General features: G+C 44.9%; 1 protein-coding gene across 1 annotated transcript in view; it reads right to left on the reverse strand.

The window, feature by feature from the left end:
* Window positions 1-7500, reverse strand: part of LOC138983236 (integrin alpha-8-like) — a gene marked incomplete in the record, with an annotated part of 124740 nt that overhangs the window by 76906 nt on the left and 40334 nt on the right.

The following is a 7500-nucleotide window of genomic DNA, read 5'->3' on the forward strand; positions in this document are numbered from 1 at the left end:
ACACACACACACACACACACTCACAGACACACACACACACACACACACACGTATGCGCACACCCAAGCACACACAAGCTTGCATGCACACGCACACACACGCGCGCACACACACACACACACAAACACACACAAACACACACACACACACACACACGCACGCACACACACACACACATACACACAAACAACAACAACATTCAACAATCTACTATCCATCCCAATAGTCTAGACAGGAGTCCTCCTGGCAGCGGCGGAGGGGGAAGGAGTGAATGAGTGGAGGGGTCAGGGAGAGGACACGATTGATAAAGCATTGTCCATCCATCTCAGTCTGTCAGCTCGCAAGTTGCATGCAACGCCACACAGTGAAACCTTCCCTTTAAGACTCCAAAAATCCGAGAATATCAGGTCTTAAAGAGCAGGGAGTCTGAAAATGGGGGTTGAATTTACAGAGGTAATGTACAGAAAATCTGAGAAATATGGTTTTAAAAGGGAGGGAGTCTTCCATTGGGGGTTCCAGCGTAATCCCTGCGGCCTCAACCTGACCTGACCCCTCACCCAGTACGCTCAGTTTACTCTGTGCACTGTGTACTGAGATAAATGCGCGTGCTATGCGCAACGAAGGGAGACAGGGGAAAACAACCGAGAGAAGATTGAGGAGAGAAAGACAAGTGTTATTAAACGCTTTGGGTCAAGCGTATGTGTCTCCCCAGGTCAGATTGCTTTTTTGATTTGTGTGTGTGTGTGTGGGGGGGGGGTGTTTGAGGTAGGGGTTTGGAGGGGAGGGAGAGGGAGGTTAAAGAAGAAGCAAAACGAAAACAGATTTAATGCGGGGCTTCTCAGTACAGTACACCCCCCCCCCCCCCCCGACACAATCCCAAACCTTAATACCAAATTCAAAAGCAACAGAAAAAGGTTGTACATTTGCTGTAAAAAGTAAAAAAGAAAGACTGCAATCGCACAAATAAACTAAACTGCCGCGAAAATGAACAATTAGAACAACTCCTGCAGTAAATGACAATTGACAGCCCAATACAAATAATCCTTGCCAACCCCACCTTATCCCCCCCCCCCCCCCTCCCCCAAACACATTTCGTTCCCCTACCCCTTTACATCGACACAAATATTTGGTCACGCAGCGAGGCCCACAGGTTTCAAAAGATTGTATCATCTTCGCCAAACACACACTTCTCCTAGCACCTCCAACCATAACCAGATGTGACAAAGCTCAGAAGGAGCTGACAAGAACAATAACTCCAATCTGAATTACCCCGCCTGGACTCCGATCATCGAACGCCAAGACTGGTGGACTCGGCAAACAAAAGCAGAGCAAAGATATTTTGATTCTATTGCTACTGCTTGCAGTGGCAGCAAAATAATGCGAGCAGTTGAATAGTTGTTGAGCGGAGCAGCACAGAGCTCTTGGGGTTGCAAATACAAAGGAAATCAAAATGCACAGACAATTGAACAAACTCTGCAGTGAACGGATTGCAAATACAAAGGACAGCAAAATGCACTGACAATGGAACAAAATCTGCGGTGAAAGGAACTGCAGCAGCAAGAACGAGGGGAGGAAGCCGAGTGTTTATCATAAACTTTACGCCACCGGCCCACCAGAGAAAAGGCCACACAAAATGGACAAAATAAACAACAGCTCTTTGGCTAATCTGAAACAGCCGAGGGGATGGAATCACAGGCAAGGGCCTTCGTTCATGCATCCATTTGCCCCTTTCATATCGATATGCACTCGTCAGCACACCACTTTCTTTGGAATTCCGGAAATAACTTGGGTGTTCGTGCGTTGTTGAAAATGAGTGGCTTTCTCTTGTTTTGCCTATCTTTTCCTAGAAAACACTGTGGCAAGATACACTTAACAGTGGCTTTCTCTTGTTTCGCCTAGCTTTTCCTAGAAAACACTGTGGCAAGATACACTTAAAAGTGGCTTTCCCTTGTTTCGCCTAGCTTTTCCTAGAAAACACTGTGGCAAGATACACTTAACAGTGGCTTTCCCTTGTTTCGCCTAGCTTTTCCTAGAAAACACTGTGGCAAGATACACTTTAACATTGTAGTCTTGCCCCAGTGTTTCTGTAAACAAGGGAAAGCAACTCTTCGAAAAACCTATTAAAACTTGACAGAGTTATTTCCGAACATCGTCTGTTCAGAATGTGTGAGCCTTGTGAAGTAGTCCCGTTCTAACTTTGATTCCTTCACTAACCACCTCAACGCTGGCTCCCTGATGTCTCAAACTACTTCGTACACTATACAAAGTACAAGATAATGAAAGAATACTGCGTCATGTTCGAGTCTAACTAACGAAAATAGCAACAGAAAAACAACAACAACAACAATATGAATGAGATGTGTTTGTGAATCGTAACGAAGCGTTTCTCAACCGACAGAACATACACGAATTGTTGGGACAGACTCATGCATTCTGCAATATTTATATCCGTTACTGACTCTTCAAACTCTGCCTTACCAACAACGAATATTGATTGGGAAAATGTGTGTTAGTATATTTAGAAAAACAAATTGTTGTGGTTCAGTTTTCGTAATTTTTGAGTTTCAGATTTCGTAATTTTTGAGTTTCAGATATTAAGCAGAACAATTGAATTGTAAATAAAAGATGTATGTGTGTAATTGTAAATAGAAAATGGCCTTTACTTGAACGGGTACGATGTTGTGAGTCCGATAAAAAAAATTATTGAAAAAAAGACCAATGAAGAAGAATGCTCGCCGCCTATTAAAAAAAAAATTTAAAAAAGGAAAAAAAAAGAGAAGACCAAAACAAAAAGAGAAGAAAACAGTAAAAGGTGGGTTGAAGCAGCCTGCATGCAACTGAGGTAAAAATAAAAATTTAAAAAAACACGAATATGGAGATATTACATATTAAAAGCAATATTATTATCTCTCAGTCTGCCCTCTGTCTTTTCGCTTAGTTCTCGCGGTGGTCCGGCGTTGGTCGTTATCCCCAGATCTCAGGCAGAGGTGCCAGCTGAGGCAGCTAATCAGAGAAATATTGGCACATGCTGCGGTTTGCATAATGCTGCATAAAGGAGCCTTGCCAGTACAGTGCCACAACGGAGAGGCGTTGGGATGGGGTTTGGAGTTCAGCTGTTGTTGTCGGTATGAAAGTGTTGAGATTTGGGGTGACGGGAGGGGGGGTGGTGGTGTGTGTGTTGGTGGAGAGTTATTTTGAGTGTATGAAAGTGTTGAGTTTGGGGGGGGGGGGGGGGGGGCGGGCCTAGTGTATGAGGGCGTGGAAAGAACAATAACTTTTCCATGTTGGCAGACAGGCGCTAAAAATAAATATCAATTCTCTTCTCTATACTAAGTAACTTATACGGTCTTCGGTATTATACATACCTCTTTGCCTTCGGTTTTGAGCACTGAGTTGTAAATATACACAATGGCAAAACAACGAGTGACAAATGATGTACGAGCTTGTCCTGTGCCTATTGTTATGAAGAAAACAAAGGGCAGGTCGGGCAGAGCTCAGTAATACAGGCCTGTGGTATGCTCACCACGCAACACATGCTACTGGTTTTCATCCACAATCTTATAACCCACAACACCCCAGCTTCCCACCCGACACCCAGCCTCTCACCAGCAGTTGCAATGACACAATGGCTGACTCCCTCCCCCACCGTTCTCCAAAACACTGTCCTTCGCGCTACTGTTATACCATCTTTACCAATACCTCTTAATCCGATATCGTGCTGATCACAATCCCCCCCCCCCCCCACCACTTCCAAATCCCAAACCTCCTCACCTTTACCACCACTATCACCATCGATCGTCGCATCCCCCTCCTCTCCCCTATGTAGACCATGGCTGCAGTTTTTCTGCTACTTCCACCAACAATTCATCCCAAAAACATCACTTGCAACAGTCTCCCATCACTACCATCACGAACACACACACAAAACCCACCAACATGCTCCCCCCTCCCCACCTCCAGCTATAACAACGGCAACTGGTCTTTGTTTTTTTTTCTCTTTTTTTGTTGGTTTTTGTCATCCCCACCCATGTACTTCACCCAAAATGATTGTGTTTAGTGACAACATCCCCATCTACCCTCTTTGTTACTCCCAAACCCATCTCACCACCACCACCTAAACCACCACCCATCGTATGACACAGCTACTGTTTTTTCAGACACCTCCACCCATACATCGTCCAAAACCATATTACTCACAAGCTCACTCAAGTCCCCCCCACCCCCACCCCCTCCCACCCCTACCCATTCTTAATAGCATGACCACCATCACCACAACAGCTGCACCCCTCCTCGCCCTCCCTGTGTACGCCACAGCTACCTTTTTCTGCATGCAACCTCTGACAATATTTCCCCCAAACCCATATTACTCACCAACTCACCCCTCCCTCAATACTGACAGTCTTCTTCTTCTTCGTTCATGGGCTTACTCCCACGTTCACTCATGTTTTTAGCACGAGTGGATTTTTACGTGTATGACCGTTTTTACCCCGCCATTCAGGCAGCATACGCCGATTTCGGGGGAAATACTGACAGTGAACACATGAGATACAGCTGACTTGTGCCATATCAAAGGCGTTGACAAAAACATCGCGAAATGAAGGCTACTACCGTTACACGACGGATGGGTTGGGCCAGTTGTGTGTGTGTGTGTGTGTGTGTGTGTGTGAGTGTATGCTTGCGTGCGTGCGTGTGTGTGTGTGTGTGTGTGTGTGTGTGTCTCTCTCTCTCTCTCTCTCTCTCTCTCTCTCTCTCTCTCTCTCTCTCTCTCTCTCTCTCTCTCTCTCTCTCTCTCTGCGTGCGTGCGTGTGTTTCTGCATGGAGAAGACTGACGAATGCGTCCCTCCCTCTTTCTGTTTTCTTACTCTTTAAACATCAACAGAGCAAAAACAAATCTGAAGCAACTGTTGCCTTGTTCTTGAGAGGAAACAAATCGAGACAATATGGGTTGGTGCCAGCACAATGAAAGATTTCTCTTTTCCTGTCCGCACACAGCTTTATTTTTTCCCCTGATGCACAATTCTTATTGCTCTTGGCAGCTAATGGGTTGGGGTTAGTCAGTACATGCCTTTTTCCGGTGAGTAAAAGTCTTACATCGTGGGAGATGCGATGGAATGTGTCTACCACGAACCAATATCGGTGAGTATTTACAACTCCTGGGTCATCTTGACACTGAGAGGCTTGACAAATCGTGTTCGTATACCCCAACCTACCCAGTTTGCAAAAACAAGAAAAGCCTTTTCTTTGAAATAGCGTGAAGAGGGGATGGCCTTTTACAAGACCTTGTATGATATATGACCCTCTTTCCTAGTCATTTACGATATAGGATTTCTAAGACCCCCAAATATAAAACTCCCCCCCCCCCCCCCTTTTCAATGCACTGCTTTTTCGAGCTCTCTGTTCATATAATCTCAATAAATTTACCAGCTCCATCCTAAGACGCTCCCCTCCTCGACGATAAGAGATCGTTTTTAAATTTTGGAGGTCTTAAAGTGGGGTTCCACTGTACGCAGTCTCTTGATACGTCAAACGGTAAGTAGCCCTCACTATCTAGCGGAGGTGCGGTACGCACAACACAAGTGGTTCATTGACAGGCAAGTGCAGCGTGATATTATACTATAGGCGCGATGCGAAAAGCAGTGCATTGTGGAAGGGTGTGGTATGCAGTGGTGCACGAAACACTCAACACTCAACAATCTTTCTGCATAGTTACTGTGACGGAAAATGAACCAATGACATCCTAAGCTTGCTATTTCCTCTCGGCGCTGCCTGTAAACGTGGTTACCAACACTGAGCCAGTTGAGTGGTTACCAACACTGAGCCAGTTGAGTGGTTACCAACACTGAGCCAGTTGAGTGGTTACCAACACCGAGCCAGTTGAGTGGTTACCAACACTGAGCCAGTTGAGTGGTTACCAACACCGAGCCAGTTGAGTGGTTACCAACACTGAGCCAGTTGAGTGGTTACCAACACTGAGCCAGTTGAGTGGTTACCAACACTGAGCCAGTTGAGTGGTTACCAACACCGAGCCAGTTGAGTGGTTACCAACACTGAGCCAGTTGAGTGGTTACCAACACCGAGCCAGTTGAGTGGTTACCAACACTGAGCCAGTTGAGTGGTTACCAACACTGAGCCAGTTGAGTGGTTACCAACACTGAGCCAGTTGAGTGGTTACCAAGCCCTGTGTGTGGAGGAAAGCGATTGACGTTGGCAGTCATTGTCTGACGCGAAAAACTGAGAAATCAATTGAAAACAAACACTGAGTGATACAAACAGAAATCGTAATAAAACAATAACGACAGTGTGCTGATGACGATAAAGGCCAAGATCGCAAAAGGACGTAAGAGCTCCAAATTTAAAAGCCAAAGAGAAGGCGTCCCATTCACAGTTTGTCCAAAAGTGAAGTCAAGCAACCAGGTCGCATTATGCAGTGGAATCAAACTGTTTTCCTGTCCGTGAAATACTCTGAGGTTTTCTGTTCTTGAGAAGGAAACAAAAACCTTCTTGGTTGCTTCACTACACCAAACAAAATGTGACCCTTGTCGACATGACACAAAATTAATAACGGTTTACACATCAAGAAAGACAGGAAACTGAAAGATTCTTTGCGGTAATTTTTTTTTTAAATTGCGCTTTCAAAGATGAAACGAGACTGTCGTGTTTGCGCTAACTCCTGTACTGTCAAGGTACTGAACAACAGGAGGAAAAGCGCAGAAAGTTTTAACCCTGCGCGTCAAAACTTCAGCATTAATATGCAAGACACGCATTCAGTGCAAGGTCATAAAAGTCACAAAACAAAGACACAGTCAAAATGAGTCAGACAAAGGCCGGACTGACGAACAAAAGAAATATGACATTGACCTTGAATCTACTCAGCCACCCATCCATCCATCCATGCCAGCCCTGCCACTACCCAGAAAGCAACAGTGATGCCATATTATCAGTCAGAAAAACTATTAAAGGCCCCACGGTACCAGCGTTATCATAACTAATCACAGAGCGGTCGGAAATCTGCCACAACCATCTGCGCATGAGCGACGTGACCGGAAGCCCGGCAGGCATGGGCGCAAATTAAATCTAATTACCATTCGTGGAATGAGCTGCCAGTCTTTGTTAGACACGTGGTAGGCGCGTGCTGGGGTGTAATAACTTACGGCATGCCGCTCTGGCCTCTTAGTTATGAATGGTTGCCCATAACATAGGATCAGACGGACTTACACTCAATACTGCTTCCAAAAACAGCTTTCCACTTGTGAGGTTGTCTGTTTATGTATGTCTCTGCTGAATCATATTAGGTGTGTTTATACAGGTATCTGAATCATATTAGGTGTGTTTACACAGGTATCTGAATCATATTAGGTGTGTTTATACAGGTATCTGAATCATATTAGGTGTGTTTATACAGGTATCTGAATCATATTAGGTGTGTTTATACAGGTATCTGAATCATATTAGGTGTGTTTATACAGGTATCTGAATCATATTAGCTGTGTTTATACAGGT

The sequence above is a fragment of the Littorina saxatilis genome, linkage group LG12, assembly GCF_037325665.1.
Source record: "Littorina saxatilis isolate snail1 linkage group LG12, US_GU_Lsax_2.0, whole genome shotgun sequence".
In the NCBI taxonomy this organism is placed as follows: domain Eukaryota; kingdom Metazoa; phylum Mollusca; class Gastropoda; order Littorinimorpha; family Littorinidae; genus Littorina; species Littorina saxatilis.